This window comes from Pan troglodytes, chromosome 4, assembly GCF_028858775.2.
Source record: "Pan troglodytes isolate AG18354 chromosome 4, NHGRI_mPanTro3-v2.0_pri, whole genome shotgun sequence".
Classification (NCBI taxonomy): domain Eukaryota; kingdom Metazoa; phylum Chordata; class Mammalia; order Primates; family Hominidae; genus Pan; species Pan troglodytes.
The window spans coordinates 113354712-113380470 of record NC_072402.2 but is presented as its reverse complement, the minus strand read 5'-3'; the positions used below and the strand labels follow the sequence as shown (position 1 = coordinate 113380470).

Here is a 25759-nt window from a genome sequence, read left to right as displayed (position 1 = left end):
AGGAACATATTGTTTGATTTCCATGTGTTTGTATAATTTCCAAAATTTCTCTTGCTATTGATTTCTAGTTTTATTCCATTGTGGTCAGAGAAGATGTGTGATATTATTTCAAATCTTTTGAATGTTTTATGATCTAACGTATAGTCTATCCTTGAGAATGGTTCATGTACTGAGGAAAAAATTTATTCTGGAGCTGTTGGGTAAAATGTTCTGTAAATATTTATTAGGTCCTTTTGGTTTATAGTGCAGATTAGGTTTGATGCTTCTTTGTTGATTTTTGGTCTGGAAGGTCTATCCAATTCTGCAAGTGGGGTGTTAAAATCTCCAGCTGTTATTGTATTTGGGTCTATCTCTTTTTTAACTCTAATAATATTTACTTTATATATCTGGGTGCTCCAGTGTTTGGTGCATATATATTTACAATGGTCAAATCCTTTTGGTGAATTAATTCCTTTATCATTATATAGAGAACTTCTTTGTCTATTCCTATAGTTTTTGTCTTCAAATCTATTTTGTCTGATATAAATACAGATACTCTTGCTCTGCTTTGGTTTCATTGGTATAGAATATCTTTTCCATCTCTTTATTTTCTGTTTATGTGTGCCTTTATAGGTGAAATGTGTTTCTTTTTTTTTTTTTTTTGAGACAGACTCTCACTCTGTCACCCAGGCTGGAGTGCAGTGGCATAATCTCAGCTCACTGCAACCTCTGCCTCCTGGGTTCAAGTGATTCTCCTGCCTCAGCCTCTCGAGTAGCTGGGGCTATAGGTATGTGTCACCACACCTGGCTAATTTTTGTAATTTTATTAGAAATGGGGTTTCACTATGTTGGCCAGGCTGGTCTCGAACTCCTGACCTTGTGATCTGCCCACCTCAGCCTCCCAAACTGCTGGGATTACAGGTGTGAGCCACTGCACCCAGCCTGGCAAAATGTGTTTCTTGTAGGCAACATATCACTGGGTATTTTTTTTTTTTTATCCCTTCAGCCAGTCTATGTCTTTTGATTGCAGAGTTTAGTCCATTTATATTCAATGTTATTAGTGACAAGTAAGGACTTTACTCCTGCCATTTTGTTATTTGTTTTCTGCTTGTGTGTGTGTGTGTGTGTGTGTGTGAGAGAGAGAGAGAGAGAGTGAGTGATCTTCTCTTCTTTCTTTCCTTCCTGTCTTGCTTTTAGTGAAGCTAATTTTTTTCTGGTGGTATGATTTAATTTCTTGCTTGTTATTTTTTGGTTTATCTGTTGTATGTTTTTTAATTTGAAGTTACCATGAGGCCTGCAAAGATTACCTTATAATCTATTATTTTAAAATGATAAAAATGTAATCCTGTTTGCATAAACAAACAAATAAGCAAGCAAAAGGAAAACTAATAAATACTATACACCTTAGCTTCATCCATTTTAACTTTATTGTCTCTATTTATATCTTATTGTACTGTGTATTCTTGAAAAGCTACTGTAGTTATTATTTTTGATTGGTTCATCAAAAAGATTGGTTCTCTTTCTACTTAAGATCATTGTAGTTTACACACCACAGTTACAGTGTTATAATACTCTGTGATTTCTTTGTGTACTTACTATTACCAGTGAGTTTTGTGCCTTCAGATGATTTTTTATTGTTCATTAACGTCTTTTTCTTTCAGATTGAAATATTCTCTTTGGCATTTCTTGTAGGACAGGTCTGATATTGAAGAAATCCTCAGCTTTGTTTGTCTGGGAAAGTCTTTATTTCTCCTTCATATTTGAAGGATATTTTCACCCAATATACTATTGTAGGGTAAAAGTTATTTGCCTTCAGCATTTCAAGTATGTCATGCTACTCTCTCTGGGCCTGTAAGGTTTCTACTGAAAAGTCTGCTGCCAGATGTATTGGAGCTCCATTGTATGTTATTTGTTTCTTTTCTCTTGATGCTTTTAGGGTCCTTTTTTACTCTTGATCTTTGGGAGTTTGGTTATTAAATGCCTTGAGGTAGTCTTCTTTGGGTTAAATGTGCTTGGCATTCTATAACCTTTTTGTACTTGGATATTGATATCTTTCTCTAGGTTTGGGAAGTTCTCCATTGTTATCCCTTTGAATAAACTTTCTATCCCACCTCCTCTTTAAGACCGATAATTTAGATTTGCTCTCTTGAGACTATTTTCTAGGTCCTGTAGGCATGCTTCATTGTTTTTATTCTTTTTTTGTTTTGTCTCCTCTGACTGTGTATTTTCAAATAGCCTGTCTTCAAGTTCACCAATTCTTTATTCTGCTTGATTAATTTGGCTGTTGGAAGACTGATGTGTTCTTCAGTATGCCAATTGTGTTTTTCACCTCCAGAATTTCTGCTAGTTTCTTTATTCTTTGTGCTTCCCCAAAACAGCTATTTTGAATTCCCTGTCAGAAAGGTCACATATTTCTCTTTCTCTAGGCCTGGTCTCTGGTGCCTTATTTAGTTAATCTGGTGAGGTCATGTTTTCCTGTATGGTCTTGATGCTTATGGATGTCCTTCGGTGTCTAGGCATTGAAGAGTTAGATATTTACTGTGGTCTTTGCAGTCTGGACTTGTTTGTACTTGTCCTTCTTGGGAAGGCTTTTCCAAGTATTCAAATAGTCTTGAGTGTTGTGAGCTAAGCCTGCTTTAGGGGGCACCCCGATCCCAGTAATATTGTGGTTCTTGCAGACTCAAAGGTACCACCTTCATAGTCTGGGATAAGATCCAGAAAAATTATCTGGATTATGGGACAGAGACTCTTGTTCTCTTCTCTTACTTTCTCCCAAACAAATGAAGTCTCTCTCACTCTCTGTTTTGAGCCTCCTGGAGCTGGGGTTGGAGAGCCCCTGTGGACACCACCCCTGAGTCTGTACTGGGTCAGACTGAAGCAAGAACAGCACTAGATATCGCCCAGGGCCCACTGTAACCACTACCTGGCTACCACATATGTTTGCTCAAGGCCCTGTGTCTCTACAATCAGCAGGGGGTGAAGCCAGCCTGGCTTATGTCCTTCCCTTCAGTCGGGCAATTTCCCTCATGCTCCACATGGTCCAGAGGTGCTGTCTGGGAGCTAGGGACTAGAGTCAAAAACCTTAGAAGTCTCTTTGGTATTCTATTGTACTGCAGCTGAGCTGGTACTCAAACCAAGATATGCAGTCCTTCCCACTATTCCCTTCCCTTTCCACAGGTAGAGATGCCTCACCCCATGACCACCACCACCACCACAAGCCGTCAGGGAGTACTACCAGGTTACCATCGATGTTCCCTTAAGTTCCAAGGGCTCTTCAGTTAGTTTGTGGTGAATGTTGCCTAGCCTAAGACTCAACCTTCAGGGTAGTGGGCTCTTCTCTGGCCCAGGGAAGGTTTGGAAATGCTGTCCAAGTGCCAAAGCCTGGAACTGAGGACCCTAAGATCCCACTTGGTGCTCTACCTCACTGTGCCGAATTGGTACCTAAGGTGAAAGACAAACTCTCCTTTACTTTTTCCTCCACTTCTCTCAAGCACAAGGAGTCTCTCCCTGTAGCCACCATAGCTGGGAATGTATTCAGTCTCACCTGAAACCAGAAAGTCTCAGAGTCTCACCCAAGGCCTACAATATACTACCTGGTTATAGCTGCTGTTTTTTCAGGGCCCAAGGGCTCTTTAGTTAGCAAGTGATGAGTCCTGACAAGACAAATCCTTCCCTTCAAGGCAGCAGGTTCCCTTCTAGCCCAGAGTGTGTCTAGAAATGTTGTCCAGGAACTAGGGCCTGGAAAGGGGACCTCACGACTCTGACTGGTGCCCTATCCTACTGTGGCTGAGCTAGTATCCAAGATGCAAAACAAAGTCCTCTGTACTATTCTCTCTCCTCTACTCAAGCAGAAGGACGGGATGTCTTCTGGAGCTGCAAGCTGTGCAACCTGGGGTTAAAAGAGGGTTGGTGTAAGCATGCTCTTAGCCACCCTGGCTGGTGTCTCAGTAAGTCGGATACCCCCCAAGCCCACTGTCTCTGAGCTCAGTTCAGCACTGGGACTCATGTAGGGGTTGCAGTATTTGTGGCCTAGACTTCCTTTCAAGTTTGTTTAGAGCCCAAGAGCACTTTAGCTCATGGTGGTGAGGCTTGCTAGAACTCAAGTTCTGATCTCTGGGATGGGTGATTCTCCTCTAGCTAGGCTGGTTTAAATACCGCCTCCATGGATGGACATAAGCTGAGTTAGCCCAGTTTTGCTTTCTGCTGTGACAGGGCAGCACTAAGTTCAATGCAATGTCTCACAATTGCTACTCTCTGCCTCTCCCAAGCCCACAGATCCTCTCTCCATGTCACATGGCCACTGCCAACAGATGTGGGAGGAGTAAAATTGGCAATTCAAGACAGTCTTTCCTACCCTCTTCAATGCCTCTTTCAGCAATATAAAGCTAAAACCAGATACTGTGAGTGCACAGCTGATTTTTGATTCTTATGAAGGTGTTTTTTTGGTGTAGATAGTTGTTAAATTTGTGTCCTTGTGGGGGTGAGGGTGGGGATCAGTGAGGCCTTCTATTCAGCCATCTTGCTCTGCCCCTCTCACCAGCATTTCTAATCTCTTATATTGTACAATCATTTCCACTATTTATACTCAACATGGGTATGAGCAGATGAGAAATATGATGGATGGAATCTGGGCTGTGGTTTTGAGTCCAGTAAAATAGAAGGGCATGAAGACAAGTAAGCAAATACAGTGATAGAACAAAAGCATCATCTAAGGTGGTAAACTGGAAAAAAAATTGAGGGGTTCAAATAAATGAACCTGGGTAAGATTAGATATATTGTGAATGAAAGGCTGAGCTAGAAGAATAAGAGGTTGCTGACAGAAGGTACGCTATTAATGGTAAAGATATCAGTTGGAAAAAAAGCTTTAAATGGCATGATCCAGAGTATGACCCATGTGAACTACTTTTGTGGAATTGTAGATGGAAATCACTGGCACTGAGGAGGTCAACGAACTCTGAAGCTAGGCTCTTTGATTGGTGATCCACAAGTAGGTGGGTATTTCAGGATGGTGGCCACCGAGGGATGAGGTGGAAGACCTCATGAGAGAGTGAACAGGAGGTTGGAATAAGGCAGTAATGAAGTTGTGGAAGAGAAGGAGAAAACAGTTTAATAGTTCATCAAAGTAACTTTATTTCAAAAAATGAAGTCATCATTTACATGGAATAAATACAAAAACTCATGCATTTTTTTTTTTTTGGTATAGGAATCAGTTTGTCCTTGAGTGAGAATAGATGAGAGAAAATGTGGAGCTCCTGACATAGTAGCAGAGGAAAAATGATCACTACCACAGTGTGCTACTCTGATGCTTCAAAAAGATCAAGACATAATGCTAAAGCCTGATCAAAAGGTGGGTCCAGATTTTTTTTATTTTTTATTTTTTTTTGAGATGGAGTCTTGCTCTGTCACCCTGGCTGGAGTGCAGTGGTGCAATCTTGGCTCACTGCAACCTCCTCCCGGGTTCAAGCGATTCTTCTGCTTCAGCCTCCTGAGTAGCTGGGACTACAGGTGCCTGCCACCACGCCCAGCTAATTTTTGTATTTTTAGTAGAGACAAGGGTTCACCATGTTGGTCAGCCTGGTTTCGAACTCCTGACCTTGTGATCTGCCCACCTTGGCCTCCCAAAGTGCTGGGATTACAGGCCTGAGCCACCTCACCTGGCCCAGATTTTGTTTTTTAAATGAAGGCTGCAAAGACAGTGGGTTGGGTACCTGCTAGCAAAAGTTGAGAGACTAGAAAATCTTATAGAGATGGATTTTGGGTGTTTCTGAAACAGTTAAAGCAAGGAATGCTGCTCTTACACAATATAAACAAATGCCCCCTACACTGCCCCCCCCACACTAGGTGTTACAGGCTGAATTCTCACTCTAAAAGGCAATCATTACTATGAAAAGAGACAGATTATTAATTGAACAAATCACTTAAAAGTTCTGGAAGACAGTTTTCTCTCTAGGTTAAAAATCCATGGTCCAGGGCCAGGCACAGTGGCCTGTGCCTGGAATCCCAGCACTTTCGGAAGCCAAGGCAGGAAGATCATTTGAGCTCAGGAGTTCAAGACAAGCCTTGGCAACATAGTGAGACCCTTTCTCTATAAAAAGAAAAAAACTTTTTAAAAAATCCATTGTGGTACTAATGGGATAAATTATAGAGGAAAGTATACTTGGACATGATGTGTAGAACAATGTAAATCTCTGGAAACCTGTTCTGTTTCTGCAGAATACATTGTCCCTCTGGGGAAATGGGATTTGCCTCTACTTTGACACCCTGTGACCAATTCGATTTTGCAGATCAGCATCGTGCAAAGATCTGTTTATGCATTCACAAGACTACCACCGATTAATGAACAGGACATTTTTCTCAGGCTACACCGTTACCGGCCAATTCCAAGAAAGATGATGAATATTGTATTTTCCTTTTCTACCACTCTTTAGGATTCTTGGACAAAAATCTAAGAAGGGAACAATTCCTTTAAAAGAGACACCTTGAGGCTGTAATAAAACAAAGGTTTCTACTTAACCTCAAACAGCAAAGATTAAACTGCAAACTATTTGACACCAAAGTTATTAGAATGGCACAAATAAATAATAAATTTATCTTAAATGCCAGAGTATAATTTTTTAAAAGCCAACCCCATGATGAACCAAAATTTATCCATTCATTAATCCACTTACTCAAGAAAGACTTATGCTAGATGCCAGAGATACAATGATGAGCCTTGGTCAAAAGAAAAAAAAAATGGTTTTGTTTTTTGTTTTTTTTTTTTTTGCAAAAGTTACTTACAAGTATTAAGTCATAGATACTCCTGATAGGAGGCAAATATGCTTCTTGTTTTTTCACCTCTTGGGAGAACTTTATATGTAGTCTTATCTGACTTTACTCCAATAATTTAATATTTGTAAAAGGGATTCAGTATAGAGCCTTATATCAATACTGTGCTATCAGTTTTTAGAAATAAAATGAACAAGGCAGCAAGCTGAAAGAAATAGTTCTATTGGTTGTTTACTGAAAAGTAGTTAGTTTTCAGCATCTCTTAAGAAAGAATGCAACTTGCTTAGTCCAGTCAGAGAGGAAAATTCTATACACGAAATCCATCAAAGCCATTATGAGAGGACTTGTTTGCTTGGACACTGCAGGGTTGTTCTTTGAATAGCCTCCTTCAGGAAGCTGTACATTTCATTAGTTAAGATTCTGCTTTTGAGGGAAGAGTAATCCAGTCATCTACAGTCTCTAAAATTATGTCCAATTAACCACTGGTAAGCATTAACTAAGAAGAAAGATTTGCTGTCAAAATTCACTCTATGAAAATTGGAATTGAAAACTGTAACAATAAAAACTCTAAACTTTCTTAGAGCCACGTTGTATTCTTTGAAAGCACCAGAAAATCTGTTCAGAATCTCTAGTGTAGGAATGCTGAGTTTTTCTCTGGAGGAGAGCACATTCATGAGTGTTGGCTGAGGGCTCGCTCAGTCTGGGAGTAGGTCACAGGGTGAAATGGAGATTAGCTCAGCACTCATTCTGCTGGCTCTGTTGGCATTGAGATTTTATTTTCTTTACTCATAGATTCTGTGGGGGAAATCGAGGGTGATATCCAGATGAGTTAAATGCCAAGTATTTGGAAAACCATGAGAGTTCAACAGTTTCTAAGAGCCCCAATCATTCTGAGCATTTTGATTGTGCCAGTAATTGTAAATCTCATTTTAGCAGCCTGCACACAGAGGCTCCACAGAAGACAATGATTCCTCAGAAAACCTCTATTTGTATTACCTGTACTGAATGAACATGGGCTTTGCTAGATTATTTTATTCTTCTCTCAAATTTAAACTTAAACCCACTGAGTGAATCTTCTAAAACTTGTAATCTAGCAAAAACTTTGAATCTGCAATTTAGCAAAGACTTTGAATATGTTGATGCATAATATAGAACCATCTTACAGGCACTAATCTGAACAGAAAATGTAAGTGTAACACTAAGGGAAACCTATATGAAGATCCTGTGAGCAGGTGAGATTTAAAAAAAAATGTTGAGACAGATTTTTTTTTTAATACTGGTCAACTATTGCTATTAGGGCAATTTGGGTTGCAAGTGCAGACATCTAAAACAAATTAGTTTAAGCAAAAAAGCAATTGATTATGGGTCCACCCATGGCTGGATCCAGGGCCTCAACAATATTGTTAGCCATCAATCTCTCTTACACCTTGCTGCCTCATTCCCCGTCTCTGCTCTGCTTTCCTCTATGTCAACTTCATTCTCAGGCAAGGCATTATTTTCGTTGTTTTGGAAAGATAGTCTTCAGTAACTCTGTGTCTAATTCGACCCAGCTAGTAACCTTAAGGAAAAAGATTGCCTTCTTCCCAGTGGTTTTAGGAAAAGCCATCCATAGGAATGACATTGATTGGCTTGGCTGGGAAGGGGATCGGGTCTGCATCTCAGGAAACAAGACTCATATGTAATCATAAAATGTTGGGGGTGCATCCCAGAATGCTGAATTGTATGCGGTTAGCAAAAGAAGAGAGAAAGGATTTCAATTGGGTAAATGTAACAGGTTGCAAGAATTAAAGTTCAAGTTATATCTAGGTTCAAGATTTTATTGCAATCATTTGTGTGGAAATAAAGTAGATCAGAAATAGTCTCAACCATTTTCATGGAGAAATGCAGCATAATTCCTACACAACTGTAGCTCCAGCAGTCTGACTGCAACTCTGGAGCAAAATAGCCACTCTAAAAATTTGCCACATCTTGGAGTCTTAGAGTCTGGCATGCTTCCTCGTATAGTACCCAACCATTATGGTGCTTCTGTTTCTTCTGTTTATGTAGCTACTCATTTCTGCTCTTCATTTGTTCATAGTTTCTATTTATCGTTCTCTCTTTATGTGTTTGTCATCTTCTGTACTACTATTTTTGTTTTATATTGTATTAATTTCTACTTTCAACATATATTCTTTCTTCTATTTTCTTTGGAGTTTCTCTATGGTCCTTCTAGCAATTTTTTAGTTGAATAGCTCATTAATTTTTCATCTTTCTTGTTTTGTAATATATGCAATTAAGGCTATAAATTGCCTTCTAAGTACTGCATTAGCTGTATCCCACAAGTTTTGACATGCAGTGCTTTCTATGTCATCCAGTTCTAAATATTTTATAATTCTCATTAAAATTTTATTCTGTGACTTAAGAAACATTGTTATGAAGGCTTATTATATATAAAGTGCATAATTAAGTGAATAACTCAATGAATTTTACATATGTCTACACTTGTGTAGCTACTGCCCAGATCAAGATATAAAACATTTCCAGCAACCCAAAGAACTTTTCTATACCCCTTTCCCCAAAATACTCCCCAAGAGATAACCACTATTGACTAATACCATGGATTAGTCTTACCTCTTCTTAATATCATCTAGAAGGAACCATGTGTCCCATTTTGTGACTGATTTCTTTCACTCATCATTATGTCTGTGAGATTTATTCATATTAAAGCAACAGGTTTTTTCCCCCTCTCCATTACTGGCAATGAATATACTTATTTGTCCATTCTACTCTCAAGTCATACTTGTATTGCCTCCAGTGTGGGGCTATTATGAATAAAACTAGTACGAAAGTTCTTATAAATGTCTTTTGCTGGACATTTTTACTCATTTCTGTTGGGAATATAGCTAGCAGTAGAATTTTTGAATTATAGAATAGACATATATTTAGCTTTATCAGATATTTCCAAATTGTTTTTCATAGTGGTTTTTACCAACTTACACTCCCACCAGTATATGTGTGAGAGTTGGTCATTCCACGTTCCATCATACTTGGTATTGTCAGTTTGTTTTTTTCTAAATTTTACTTATTTTGGTGTGAAGCGTAGTACCTTAATGTCATTCATGTTTCATTTACCTGCTGACTATAATTCTGAACTCCTTTTTATATGCTAATTGGTCATTTGCATATCTTCTTTTATGAAATGTTAATTCAAACCTTTTTCTGATTTCTAAATTGCATTATTGTCTTTTTATAATTGAGTTGTAAGAGTTCTTTGCATATTCTGCATGTGTCTTTTAACAGATATATGTATTGTGAATTTCTTCTCTCAGTTGGTAGTTTGTCTTTTCACTCTCTAAATAATCTCTTTTTATTAACCAAAGTTTGTACTTCAATGAAATCTTTTGTTTTCTCTCATTGGCAGTGCTTTTAGTGTCCTGTTTAAGAAACGTTTACCCTCCTCAAGGCCATGAAGATTCTCTTATGTATTTTTTAAAAGCTTCACTCTTTTACCTTTACATTTGTTTGTGATCCATTTTATACTGATTTTTTATATTGCATGACAAAAGTATCAAGATTCATTTTCTTTTCCAATTCATGTCATCTGCAAATAATGACGATTTTATTACTTCCATTCCAAACGCTATACCTTTTATTTTTTCTCTTGCCATATTGTACCCATGAATGTTTTTGTAGTGTTTTTTAAAATTTCAAAACATATGAGGGTTTCTAATCTCCTTTTAACGTTGGTTTCTAATTTTGCTGCACTCTTTTTGGAGAACAAGCTGTATAGCATCCATTCTTAGGAATTTATTAAGCCTTGTTTTGTAGCCTTGTACACTATACATTTTTGCAAATGTCACGTTTGCTTGGTCTCCAGACCCATTCATTCTACCTGTAGAGAAAGATATAGAGAGAGATGTTGCTCATTTAAGGCATTTGCCGTATCTTGCAGGATAGCCCCCTAACCTTGAAGGTGCTTTCTTTTAGCTGGTGCCAAAATTGTGTGGTCAGCAGGCTATTCTGCTCTTCTGGTGATCCAGCTCCTTTTTGGAGATGGGCAAGACTAGTGAATTCCAGTGGTGTGAACACATTGTCATACTTTCTTTGCAGTAGTATGACTCATTCCATGACTCAGGGGACAGGGTTGCACTCATTCCCCCTAAGTGCCTATATTTTAATATAATAAGCCTCATGAACTTGAGCATTTAATTAATGCTGCAACCCTTATAATCAGATCCTAAGCTTAGTTCTCAACTACCTCCTCCTGCAGTTATTGGAAATAAGATGTGCTTTTAAAGTTGCATTCAGGGCTCTCTGATTTTCCACATAAATTCTCATCTGGCAATTTCATTTCTCTTTGTCCCTACTTATTCTCCCTAGGGCCTTCAGAACAACCCAGATGACACTATAGTTCCTAAGATCTGCAGAACTCGTAGCAATCAAGTTTTACCGCTACTTGATTTCCCAAAACCTTGACCTCCTGTGTCATCACCAGTGACAGTTTGAGTAACTGTGATACTACTATATGTCAAGGATTGTCCATACCCCATTCCCCCTGTACTCTTCAAATATTGCACAATCCAATCCAGGATTTTAAGGATTTTACTTTGTTTTCTGGGACCAGTCACAGTATCAATTACTGTGCCAATTAAGTTCCCAGTGGGAAAAAGATGGTGCAGTCAAATTGGGTAATTTGAAGGGACTATTTATAAAAGTGCAATCAGAGTAGGACAAACCATGAGAAATAGTGCAATACTCTGGGACTGTAAATAGTAGAATTTCCAAAAGGCAAAGAGAAGGAGCAATTATGGGAACCTAGTTTAGGAAGTCACATGATAGGAGATAAGATATTTGGGCAAGAGGTTCTGCCCCCAGGCCTAGGCAACCCTGGATGGAGGTAGCTAAGGGAACAAATACCTCTACCTTACTTTTTGCCCTCCCTCAGATTTTCTACCAGGAATCTTCAAACCCAAATCCAAATGCAAAGGAAATTTGTACAATAAGAGAGTCTGTTGAGGTAGAATATACCCACAGGATACCCTCTCAGGACACACATAAGGATGGAAAGGAATGAAGAGTGGATCTAGAAGGGCAATCATAAAATATCAAGCAAAATATGAATTGGATCTTGATAATGTTAAATGTTGAGGTTCCTTAAAGATGTCCAAATGTAGATGCTGAGTAGTCATCAATGGCAAATAGACCATATTTAAAGCTGTGGGTGTAGAGGGCCTATAAACTAAGCCTCGTTGTGCATTAATATTGGGTTGAGGAAGATGGTCTTGCAAAGGAGACTGAGAAAAAGTAGCTGAGGAGTTGGGAAGAAAGTCAGAAAGGGTGGTATAACAAAAGACAAGGAAAAGGTGTTTCAAGATGATGAAAGTCTACAGTGCTCAACCCTCTGATAATCAAGTAGGATAAACAGTGAAAATGTTCATTACCTCTCCTCTGCCATATGTCATCCCTTACAGGACCATCCTTACACCTGAGCTAGAGGGGCCACTGCCCTGGGATCCACAGAGTAGAGGGCTCTGCATATCATAAACACACACACACAATTCATTTATCAGTCACCCTTCAGGATCATTCTGGCCATAGGGAAATTCTCCACCTCTCTTCCCCTATGTCCTTAAAACAAAAAGTCACTGTGTCCATAAACTTGAAGGTTTGTGGTTTGTACTGCTGCTGACATCAGAGAAACAAACTGCTTCAGAATGCAGGAAGATTTAAACAGTAGTAACAGTTTAAAAACAAAAGACAAATTAATTAACTTTTCACACTGTCCTCTTAGCAAGAATAAAATAGATTCTTTTATGTAGAAGTATTCTTTCCCAGTAAGGTCAAACAGCATCTATATTCTTCCTTTTCATTATCTTTCAATTCACAATTCCAGAGGTACCAGCAAAACAGGAAACTCACAAAGTTGCACTGCGCAAAGATCAACTGAGAAATATTTTGCAATATTAAACAATTCACAGTCTCTTAAAGTTGCAGGTATTTAGGCTTAAACTGTAACATCTCTTAATGATGGTTTATACTGGCAATTAGATAGACAGTAAATGCTAAAATACAAATAGTTCTGATTTTATAATAATATTTGATGATAGTTAATTACATTTTCAAAAAACTAAATTAAAAATTTTACTTTAAATGCTTTTGATCTACATTTTTGATATTAACTACACTGTACATTCTATTTTGCTTGAAATTCTAATACATAATTTTAAATATTTCAGAAGGAAACTTCTTAAAACATGACAACAATTAAATTAAATGTTTTGATTTTTACATTTATTTTACTTTACATTCCTCATTAAAATATATTCACATTTCATACACTGTAATACAACTAAATTTTATCCTTCAGAATCATTACTTTCAACAGAAGATAAATTATGTACATAATTTAACAGCAATACTAATGATTTTGCTGAAATGACAGCAAGAAAAAACAAATTTTATGAAATAAATATGCTTTCTGAATTATGTCTTTTATGCATCATTATTAAATTTTGTTTAATATTTAACAGTCACATAAAACCACACAAAACACAAATTTTTCTTTTTTTCTTTATGTCTTTTTTCTTTATGTTTTTCTTTTTTTCTTTCTTTTTTTATTTCTGTCAAATAAGAGGATGGAACGTATTTTACTTAACAGTTGCTTATTTGATTTATTATTGACATCTCTGACAATACATCTAATTGTCAGATGTATGATTTGTGACACGCGCATCCTTGTGAAGAGACCACCAAACAGGCTTTCTGTGAGCAACAAGGCTGTTTATTTCACCTGGGTGCAGGTGGGCTGAGTCCAAAAAGGAGTCAGCAAAGGGTGGTGGGATTATCATTAGTTCTTTTTTTTTTTTTTTTTGAGACAGAGTCTTGCTGTGTTGCCCAGGCTAGAGTGCAGTGGCTCAATCTCGGTTCACTACAAGCTCTGCCTCCCGGGTTCATGCCATTTTCCTGCCTCAGCCTCCTGAGTAGCTGGGACTATAGGCGCCCGCCACCATGCCTGGCTAATTTTTTTTCTTTTGTATTTTTAGTAGAGACAGGGTTTCACCGTGGTCTTGATCTCCTGACCTCATGATCCGCCCACCTCGGCCTTCCAAATGCTGGGATTACAGGCGTGAGCCACCGCGCCTGCCCGATTATCATTAGTTCTTATAGGTTTAGGATAGGCGTACAAAGTACATTCTTAAGGGCAGGGAGAATATTACAAAGTACCTTCTTAAGGGCAGGGGAGAATATTACAAAGTACCTTCTTAAGGGCAGGGGAGAATATTACAGAGTACCTTTTTAAGGGCGGGAGAGACTATGTCATATCAATTAGGGTGGGGCAGGAACAAATCACAAGGGTGGAATGTCATCAGTTAAGGCTATTTTCACTTCTTTCGTGGATCTTCAGTTGCTTCAGGCCATCTGGATGTATACCTGCAGGTCACAGGGGATATGATGGCTTTGCTTGGGCTCAGAGGCCTGAGATCCCTGTCTTCTTATATTAATAAGAAAAACAAAACAAAATAATGGTGAAGTGTTGGGGTGGCGAAAATTTTTGGGGGTGGTATGGAGAGATAATGGGTGATGTTCTCAGGGCTGCTTTGAAAGGGATTAGGGGCAGCATGGGAACCTAGAGTGGGAGAGATTAATGAGTTCGGTTTGCTGAGAAGTAGTGGAGGGGGGCAGAGTGGTAGCCTCAATGATAAACGTGGAAAATACTATAGTATAGCCTGCCTTTGCTGGTGAGTGGCAATTAGGCCTGGTGGAACTGCCATCAATAAACCAAGTGTGATCAGGATGAGAAATAGGAAAGAAGGAAATATGGGGAAATGGAGTGACTGTCACATGGATGAGAGATACAGTCATGGGGATCAGGTGTGGTATCCGGAATAATGTGGGAGGCCAGATTGAAGTCTGGGCCAGGAGCAATGGTAATTGTGGGAGACTCAACAAAGAGGGAGTATAGCTGAAGGAGCTGAGGGGCAGAAAGTATATGCATCAAGTGTGAGGAGGAAAATAGATTTTGAAAGTTATGAGAACTGTAGAGAGTAAGTGGAGCATAGCTTGTGATTTTGAGGGCCTCTAAAAGTATTAAAGCAGCGGCAGCCGCCACACGCAGACATGGCTAGGCTAAAACAGTAAGGTCAAGTTGTTTGGACAGAAAGGCTACAGAGCGTGGTCCCGGTTCTTGTGTAAGAATTCTGACCACACAGCCCTGTACTTCGGCTGTGTGTAATGAAAAGGGTTGGGATGAGTTGGGAGAGCTAGTGTGAGAGCAGCTTTTAGGGCTGTTTTTTAAGGAATGGAAAGGGGAGTAGGGAAAGGATTTAGGATTTATGGGGTCAGCTAGGTTTATCTAGAACAGAATAATGGGTTGTGGAGGGAGGTGTTGAGAATAGGAGAGTATATGGGTTTGGCACCACGGGGTGGATAGGCAAGACAATTTGGTTGATAAGGTTCAGATCCTGAACTAACCTGTAAGACTTGTCCGGTTTTTGGACAGGTAAAATGTGAGAATTGTAAGGAGAGTTTATAGGCTTTAAAAGGCCATACTGTAGCAGGCAAGTGATAACAGGCTTTAATCCTCTTAAAGCCTGTTGTGGGATGGGATATTGGCATTGAGCGGTGTAAGGGTGATTAGGTTTTAATGGGATGGTAAGGGGCACATGATTGGTTGCCAAAGAGGGAATAGAGGTGTCCCATACTTGTGGATTAAGGTGGGGAGATACAAGGGGAGGATGTGAAGGAGACTTCGAACTGGGGAAAAGGGCGGCAATGAGGTACGGCTGTAGCCCAGGAATAGTCAGGGAAGCAGATAATTTAGTTAAAATGTCTCGACCTAATAAGGGAGCTGGGCAAGTGGGGATAACTAAAAAGGACTGCATTAAGGAATGTTGTTCAAGTTGGCACCAGAGTTGGGGAGTTTTAAGAGGTTTAGAAGCCTGGCCGTCAATACCCACAACAGTTATGGAGGCAAGGGAAACAGGCCCTTGAAAAGAAGGTAATGTGGAGTTGGTAGCCTCCATATTGATTAAGAAGGGGACGGCCTTACCCTCCACTGTAAGAGTTACGCAAAGCTTGGCATCAGTGATTGTCCAGGTGGCCTCCAAGGTGATCGGGCGGCATCAGTCTTCAGCCGCTAAGCCAAGAAGATCTGGGAAGGAGTCAGTCAGAGAGCCTTGGGCCAGAATTCCAGGTGCTCTGGGAGTGGCTGCCGCGAGAGTTGGACAGTCCAGTTTCCAGTGGGGTCCCGCAAAGTTGGGACATGGCTTAGGAGGAATCCCAGGCTGCGAGCATTCCTTGGCCCAGTGGCCAGATTTCCAGCACTTGAAACAAGCTCCTGGGGGAGGCAGTCCTGGAGGAATACCTGGCCACTGTGGTTCAGACATTTTGAAGTTCTTGTATGCTGGAGATGTGGCTGGGGTTTCTCTCAAAGTGGAGGCAAGTAATTGCATCTCAGAAATACGTTGCCACTTGGCTGCCTCTACTCTATTATTGTATACCATCTTGAAGGCGAGGTTAATTAGGTCCTCTTGAGGGGTTTGAGGGCTGGAATCTAATTTTTGGAGCTTTTTCTAATGTCGGGAGTGGATTGGGTAATAAAATGCATATTGAGAATAAGACAGCCTTCCTCTGGGGTCTAGGACAGTAAAGTGTCTAAGGGTTGTTGCCAAACGGGCCATGAACTGGGCTGGGTTTTTATATTTGATGAAAAAGAGCCTAAATGCTAACTGATTTGGGAGAGGTCAGATAAAGAAAAAAGGAGCATTAACCTTGACTATGCCTTTAGCTCTAGCCACCTCTTCAAGAGGAAACTGTTGGGCAGGTGAGGGAGGGCTAGTCGTGGAACGAAACTGTAAGCCAGACCAGGTGTGAGGAGGGGAGATGATAGGAGGATTATACAGTGGGGGAGCGGAGGCTGAGGAAGAATTGGGACCTGGCTCAGCCTGGTGAGGAGCAGCCTGGGGAGAAGGGGAGAGGTCAGATGAGTTCGTAGAAAAGAAGGATTCAAAGGACTCAGAACTTGGGGTGGAGACTGAAGGAACAGACAGGAGAGAAAGAAGAAAGATTTGGGATGAGTCACATTGGGAACAGAGACTAGGGAGGGACTGATGTGTAAAAGAATGCCTGGACGTCAGGCACCTCAGACCATTTGCCCATTTTTCGACAAAAATCATCCAGGTCTTGTAAAATGGAGAAATCAAAAGTGCCATTTTCTAGCTACTTGGAACTATTGTCGAGTTTGTATTGGGGCCAAGCAGTATTGCAGAAGAAAATAAGGTGTTTAGGTTTTAGGTCAGGTGTGAGTCGAAGGGGTTTTAGGTTTTTAAGAACACAGGCTAAGGGAGAAGATGGGGGAATGGAGGGCGGAAGGTTGCCCATAGTGAAGGAGGTAAGTTTAAAGAGAAAGGTAGAGACACGGAGAAGGGGCGGTGGGGGGCGGGGAGAAGGGGCGGTGGGGGGCAGTGAGCAGCCCAAATGTGGATGAGCAGCCAAAGCAGGTGTCCCCACAATTGACCTGCCACTGAGGGAATGTGGGTGAATGACCAAGGCAGGCATCCCCACGGTAATCAGACATCAATGGAGTGTGGGTGAATATTCAGGCAGGCGTCGCCACAGTGATTAAACACCAAGGGAAGACTGTCTTCCCGAGTCCGTGACCGATGCTGGAGTTTTGGGTCCATGGATAAAATGTATCTGCTTTGTCTCTACTAGAGAGGAAAAAGAGCTGGAATTGGAAGGACAGGGAGATTGAAGGGTAGCGAGAGAGACTGGAGAAGAGTGAAAAGACCGCTTACCTGATTTGAAATGGTGAGATGTTCCTTGGGCTGGTTGGTCTGAGGACCTGAGGTCGTAGGTGGGTCTCCTCACGGAGTGAGGGCAAGGACAGCGGACTGATCTCCCAAAGGAGTCCACCTGTCCCGGGTCTTTGGCACCAAATGTCACACGCGTCTGTATGAAGAGAGCACCAAGCAGGCTTTGTGTGAGCAATAAGGCTGTTTATTTCACCTGGGTGCCGGCAGGCTGAGTCCAAAAAAGAAGTCAGCAAAGGGTAGTAGGATTATGATTAGTTCTTATAGGTTTGGGATAGGCATACAAAGTACATTCTTAAGGGCAAGGGAGAATATTACAAAGTACCTTCTTGAGGGCAGGGGAGACTATATCATGTCAGTTAGGGTAGGGCAGGAACAAATCACAATGGTGGAATGTCATCAGTTAAGGCTATTTTCTCTTCTTTTGTGGATCTTCAGTTGCTTCAGGTCATCTGGATGTATACGTGCAGGTCGCAGGGCATATGTTGGCTTCGCTTGGGCTCAGAGGCCTGACAATTTGCAAATGTTTTCTCACATTCAGTGGGTTGACCTTATATTTTTGTTGTAGTGTCCTTTGAAGCATAAGAACTTCTAATTTTGAAGTTTAATTTATTTATATTTTCTTCGGTTGCTTTGTGCTTTTGGTTCATATTTAAGAAACCATTTTTTAGGCTGGGCATGGTGGCTCACGCCTGTAATCCCAGCACTTTGGGAGGCGGAGGTGGGTGGATCACGAGGTCAGGAGTTCGAGACCAGCCTGGCCAACATGGTGAAATCCTGTCTCTACTAAAAATACATAAATTAGCCAGGCATGGTGGCGGGCGCCTGTAGTCTCAGCTACTCCAGAGGCTGAGGCAGGAGAATCACTTGAAACTGGAAGGCAGAGGTTGCAGTAAGCCAAGATTACATCACTGCACTCTAGTCCTGGGCAACAAGAGCAAAACTCCTTCTCCAAAACAAAAACAAAAACAAAAACAAAAAACGATTTCTTAATCAAAAGTCATGAAAATGTACACCTTTGCTTTCTTATGAAGGTTTTATAGTGTAAGCTCTTACATTTAGATCTATAGTTCATTTTTAGTTCATTTATGTTTGAGTGAGGAAGGGGTCTCAGCTTCATCTAGTTGTACCAGCACCATTTATTGAAAAGCCTAATCTTTCCCCCAATGAATTGTCTTAGCACAATTGGCTGTAAACGTAATGTTTTATTTTTGGCCTCTCAATTCCATTCTATTGACTTGTATGTCTATTTTTAATGTCTTGATTTTTATGTCTTGATTACTGTAGTTGTGTAGTGAGTTTTGTGATAAGTGTGAATCCTCCAACTGTTTTTCTTTCTCAAGATTATTTTGACTATTTGAAGTTCTTTACATATCCATATGAATTTTAGGATCCGCTTGTCAATTTCTGCAAAGAAGGCAATTGAAATTTTGATAGAAATTGCATTTGATCTATAACTAACTTGATTTAAACTTTTAACTATTTATAAATATGATATGTAGATCTCCAGGCCCCACAAATAGATTGGACTTTATATTATTTTTGTGACTCATTGTGATTCTATGAAGAAGATATTATTAAGAAACTTCCTCAAGATCACATAGTTAGAAAGTGGCTGAAATGAGATAACAACTCTTGTATGTCTGATTCCCAATACTACAATCCTCTCATAGTATCATGCCATCCCTAATAACATCTTATAGTTTTTTGAGCTGTATATTATCTTATGTATTCTCATTACTCACAAAGTTACATAAATTAGAAAAGATAAAAATTATCACTTCCTGATTTGCTGCCATAGCACCCCATGTACACTCCTATTATCATAGCTCCTCCTCACACTGTATTCTACTTGCCTGTTCTTTACCAGACAGTGAGTGCCTTAGGAGCAGAAATATGTCTGGTTCTTATATCTCTGGTACCTGGAGAAATGCCTGATACTAGAAGGGGCTCTGTGATGGCTGACTGAATAAATGATTGTGTTATACATTCGTCCCTTAGGATTCAGAGGCTGGCATCGTAAGTTACCCTGTACTTGAGTGTGGTTCATTTTCCCAACTACTGTGGAGAAGCTCAAGGACAGAGACCAGAGCCTTGCTCATAATAGATACTCAGCACATAAGACCAGGTCCAGGCTGCACTCTTCATGGGTCCAAGGAGAAGAGCCAAGCCAACCAGTTCTGAGAAAACCAGCACATTACATTCACAACAGAAAAAATATAAATGACTAATGAGTGTAAAAAGGTGTCCAATCTCACTATTGATCACAGAGACACAAGTGAAACAAGAATTTGTCTTTGACCTATAAAATTGCAAAGATCAAAAGGAGGATAATACTCAGTGTAGTAAGAACATAAGAAAATGGGTCCTTGCTGGGAATGTAACTTGGTAAAAGTTTTTTGAAGGGCAATTTGGCAATGGATGTCAAGTTGTAAAATGGGAATATGCTTGGATACAGCAATTCTGCACTTTGCATAAGTGCACAGTGCGGGAACAGCCAGTTCTCCTTGGGCCCCTGGCACTCTTCTTCTGGGTGTGGCAAGACTGCAAGACTGATTGCTCTGTTACGGGGCAATTTCTCAAGGTTATTTTATGTGCTGGTAAATTTGAGAGATAAGATACAATCTTCCTCCACACCAAGAGTAGGCTTATTTAGTGCTTGCTATAAAGCAATGGATTCCCAAAGCTCAGTGTTCCTTAGCTACAACACAAACCCACGCTGTGCCTAGCATCCATATGGCCCATATTGTGTCACCCTATGGGACTTGGTGGCAAGGGAAATCAACACAAACAAGTTGATGCTCATGTTGCCTGCTGTGCAATGAGTAACAAGGTCCTTTGTCCCTTAAAAAAGTTATCATCCCATTTTCTACAAATAAGTAAACTGGGGTTCATTAAAATTAAATAGCTAGCCGAGAGCACATGGTCATTTACATGGTCATCCATTGCAGATGGAACCAGAGCCCAGGGTGACTGAACCTCAGCAGCTAAACACAGATCACCTGGATTAGCAATATGAGAGAATGACAGAGAAGAATCACAGGGCAAACTCTCATAACAAACTTTATGTAATCAGCCTGCTGGATTGCCTGACACTCTCCAGTCACTCTGAAAAGCATTCAAACTGTTGCCATGACCTGCTGAATGCTTATAGCTACTGGGTCACTCACTAGAACAGTAGTTCTCAGAGTATGGCCCCCAGACCAGAAGCATTGGCAGCCCCAATAAGTTAATAGAAATTCAAATTCTCAGGCCTCCAGGATTTACTTAACCCAGACCTCCTGGAATTGCTAAAACACTGCAACCTGTGTTTTCATAAGCCTTCCAGGTGATTCTGAGGCACACTCAAGTTTGAGAAGACACTGCTCCCGTGCACGCTGCAAACTCCCCTCCCCTAAGCTGAGCCGCATCCTTACTGAGAGACTGTGGGGCTAGTTTCACACATGTTCGTGACAATTGTACTTGTCACTCTATTTACAGATTTTAATTAATGATTATGTTTACCAGTGAAATATGAGGGCAAAAGAAAAGGAATGATTGTTTCTATGACAACCATATTGAATATTTTAGAAAGTCAATGAAGATAAGTCACTAAAAAATGTTCTTGAAAGAGAAAAATTGGTGAACATCTACTGTGTTGTACTCTTTTATGAGTCTTTAAATCTTCATCCCACTTTAAATAAACCATATCTGGAGATCAGAAAAAATAAATGTGGTTTAGAGAAGCAATGTGGAACAAAATACCAAACAATGATTCCATATTCAAAGAAAAGGCCTCAGGGCTCCATCAAAAGATTTGCAAATGAATATGCATTTACATGTTTTAAGTTAAAATAAAATGTTTAGGCCAGGTGCAGTGGCTCACACCTGTAATCCCAGCACTTTGGGAGGCTGAGGCAGGTGGATCATGAGGTCAGGAGATCAAGACCATCCTGGCTAACATGGTGAAACCCTGTCTCTACTAAAAATACAAAAAGAAATTAGCTGGGCATGGTGGGGGTACCTGTAGTCCCAGCAACTCAGGAGGCTGAGGCAGGAGAATGGCGTCCACCTGGGAGGCGGAGCTTTCAGTGAGCTGAGATCGTGCCACTGCACTCCAGCCTGGGTGACAGAGCGAGACTGTGTCTCAAAAAAAAAAAAAAAAAAATTAAATAAAATGTTTAAGGTATATATGTATTTTTTATAATTTCACATTAACTGACTCTAAAAAAATTAGTTGACTGACTTCTGGCCTCCACTATGTCAGGAAGAGAGCTTCCCTTGGATAGAATTTAAGTCCTGATAAGAGATAACAACCTAGAATGGGGGAATAAGATACAACTAACTTCTTTTAATTGCTGTTCCTTTCATTCTTGGCTCATGAACAAAGAGGTTTGGTTCTCCCCTCTTAGCTTCTATGTCTCTGAACCAAGAGGATACCATCGTTAAACAGCTATATCCTTGAAAAGGTATTATCAGCAGCATGTTTAATGGTAATATATAGGACATGTCCTAACATCCATTATTAAGCCCAGTGGTTGATCAGTTTGCCTCTTGGGCTCCGGTTTAAAAAAATTATTTGTCCCGCCCAAGAGTGTAAAAGCATGCAGAACAGAGCGATCAGAAGTAAGTGAAGCCATTTATCCCATTGTTCTCCTCATTCTACCCTTCTCCTTTGAGAACCCTTCCTCACCTCCTTCTCTCGTGGGCTCCCATGTTGGCCCCCTCCCTTGGTGTGTTGGACCCGATGGAAACCCAATTTCTGTTGATCAATCTGTTCATTTTCCTGCAAATGTGGATTAGGCACACACAAACTCTAAGTCTTTATTGAATGTACGAATTGGAAGGGAAGAACAACTAAGGCTGGTGCAGTGGCTATATCCTCCCATGCGCTGGGATAAGCAGAGAGAGCCAGCCTGGAAGAGAGAATGAAGCCTTTGCCCAGAGAAAATTGGAAACAAGAGATCCTGTGACTGTGGACAGAGTAACTTGGGGAGGCTAGTTGAGTTTCTTGCCTTTAGGAACTATAAGCTACCCACATCACCCCCATCCTTCTAAGAAATTGATTTTTTTTTTTTCTCCTTAACCTCATTTTACTAGGCCCCTATTACTTGCCTGATGCTATTCTTGGAGCAACAAGTACTTAGTGCCAGGCATCTTGGTGAGTATATTGAAAACACACATTGGCAATTCTATGACAATGACTTTTGTTGTTTAAAATCTGAACTTTAAGTAGTTGCAGATAGGGATCATTTACTGACTAGCAATAGGGGCCCTCACACAGAGAGGTGACATCTCAGTATGGTACAGGAACAGCCTGGGAATCATTAAAAATCAAAGATAAGCAGAATTCAGATAATGTGTTATAGAAGAGATGTTTACCTGAGCAGAACAGAGACTATTAGACTACTCTCTTAGCTATTCTTAGCCAACAATGTTATAAAGCTATTCTTAAGTTATGAAAGAATTGGACATTTACATCAGGAACATTATATAGCATTTGTTTATTGTTTATACATAAGCATAGCTAAATTAGTTCTTATTTTATAGTGTTGATGTAATCATTACTTAAAAATGCTATTGGTGTTTGATATATGGTGTGGCTCTGTGTCCCCACCCAAATCTCATCTCAAACTGTAATCCCCATAATCCCCACGTGTTGAGGGCGGGATCTGGTGGGGGGTGACTGGATCATGGAGGTGGTTTCCTTATGCTGTTCCTGTGATAGTGAGTACTCACAAGATCTGATAGTTTTATAAGTGTTTGACAGTTCCTCCTACACACATGCCCTCTTGTGCCTTGTGAAGAAGGTGCCTGCTTCCCATTCGCCTTCTGCCATGATTGTAAGTTTCACCTGAGGCCTCCTAGCCATGCTTCTTGTTAAGCCTGTGGAACTGTGAGTCAATTAAAGCTCCTTTGTTTATAAATTACCCAGTCTTGGGTAGTATCTTTATAGCAGTGTGAAAACAGACTAATACAGTGTTTTAATGAAATGTGAAGTTAAAGAACCCTCATCCTGCCCCAACTCCTATGGCACTGTGGAATATAGACAAGTTGTGGACCTCACCTGCCTGATGCAGTCATGACTCTGATACCCAGAGGAGGCAATGTTAGGTGAACAGCCCCAGTTACTGAGTACTCTTTTAACAAGTCTCATTTCAATTTGGCAGTGTGACACACTCTAGAAACCATATAAATGTAGAAAAGTTTTCTTCCTGCACCTCGTTTCTCATGTTCTCTCCTCCTAACCTCGTTAGGAAAGGAAAACAGATAGTGGAGCTATGTCTTGGAGGACATAAACCAGGATAAACTACAATGTAGAGGAAAACTAAACTGAGATTACTCTAGGCGTCTTTGCCCGTGAGCTGGAGAAGGGCTTGGGGATTTGGCAAGCAGGCTGTTGGGGAAACGAGAAGATGCCTCAGACACAGCTGAATGGCCTATGGGTGGGGAGGATGAGGCAGCTAGGGGTTGCGGGTTCTCTTCTTTTTACCCCCAGCATCAAAGTCTTTGCCTTTGTGAAAGGAGAAAAGTAAAAGTGGGATTCAGGTGAAAGGGATGGGAATAGTGGAGTTAAGGCAAAGTCAGAGGGGAAGGATGACAGTCAAGAAGGGAGGTAAAGGAAGACAAAAGATAAAAGACAATAGGGAAGTACTCATTCAGCTGAGTAAGCTGGTGTATAAGTCAGTAAGGGCCATGCCGTGTGTGTGTGTGTGTGTGTGTGTGTGTGTGTGTGTGTGTGTGTGCTTCAGCCAAGGAACAGACTTTTGGTGTAATAGTTTCGATGTGAGCAGAGTACATTCATTTCAATTCCTTTTTTACTTTTGCAGAAAACATACAAAAGAGAGTTAAGGGATTAAGAGTGCAGAATCTGGTGTTGGACAGACATGGTTTCAAAATCTGGCTTTGCTACTGTTAGCCGTGTGACCTTAATTGACTTATCTAACCTCTCTAAACCTCCTTATGTTAAAAGTGGAAAATAGTAATTTCCCTGTAATAGGACCGTCCTGAGAAAGAAGCAAGATATATGTGTAAAGCAATTTGGCAGGTCTGGTACATAGTAAATGCTCATAATGGTAGCTTTTGTGGCAGCTCTATCCTCTGACAGATTGCACATATTGAGTGCTGAGTTTGTGCCAGCTCCTTACATCTATATTTATTTTTTGATGCAATGAAGGCTTTCATTTGTTATGCATATTGACACCAAGATTTATGCTTTGTCCATGTATTTTGTTTTCATATTTTTATCCATCCCCAGACTTGACATGGGCACTATGAACATATTCCATATGAACCAATCACACAAGACCTGTAGTCCAGATAGAAATTAGCTACCTTTCTTGTTTTAAGAACAACTTGGTAATGTTATGTAATCATAAATTTTTGAGTAGACGTGCTTTATACTTATGAGCACACATATATGAGGTACATAATATTTTAAAATAAATTTTCCAAAGATATGCAAGAAAATGCCTCATTATTTTATAATAATCTCCTTTCTCTTTCCCCTTCTTTCTCTAGAAAGAAAAAACAGAGCAATACAATAAAAAAAAGATAAATGACTCCCCATCCAATGGCATTTGGCAATTCCTTAAAAATCATCTGTCCCCCTAAATCTAAAAAATTTTCCACCCCAGTATATTCAAAAGAATATGCTGAGTAATAACAAAGGAGGTGGTCAAGGGAATCTTTTGTGCCCTGGCACATTGGTTTCTTAGGCTACAACATTGAGGGCAGAGAGGAGCACACTTACTTTTGGCACATGAGTTAAATCTCGCATATCACTTCATGGTTGCCCCTCACACACATCCTGTGGTTTGCCACCCATACCCAAGCTTAACTCTGCATACCACCTTCCCCAGAGATTCTCAGTTTTCTCGACTGTTTGCAGCTCTGGTCATATACTGTGGCAGGACCTCATCTCGTGACCAAAGTTCCTCAAAAAGAGCTACATTGTTTGACTTCTGCCCCCTTAGCTTGTCTACCTACTGCAGTGTGTATTCTTGCATTAGTCTATGGGAACATGCCTTCTTTTTATAAATTAGTGTAAAGCATCATGCATGGGCTTAGGGAAAACACAGTAGTATGTAGTGCCATATACAGATAACATACCATTAGCTAGAACAGAATTATATAAGAACAACATGTTGTTATGTTTTATTCCCAAGTATTAAGAAAGCTCATGTGAGATTATTCTCTGCACCCTAGCATTTTATCATTTTCACCTTTAACACATTATCTTGTCC

General features: G+C 40.2%; 1 long non-coding RNA gene across 1 annotated transcript in view; it reads left to right on the top strand.

Annotated features, from left to right (window-relative positions):
- The window catches only part of LOC104006521 (uncharacterized), a 124703-nt gene extending 99727 nt beyond the window's left edge, over positions 1 to 24976 (top strand). Inside the window, exons 3-4 of the long non-coding RNA XR_008548069.2 lie at positions 5183 to 5326; positions 22614 to 24976. This is a non-coding gene — a long non-coding RNA (uncharacterized LOC104006521). The remainder of the gene's footprint in view (positions 1 to 5182; positions 5327 to 22613) is intronic.
- Positions 24977 to 25759: the final 783 nt, after the last annotated feature.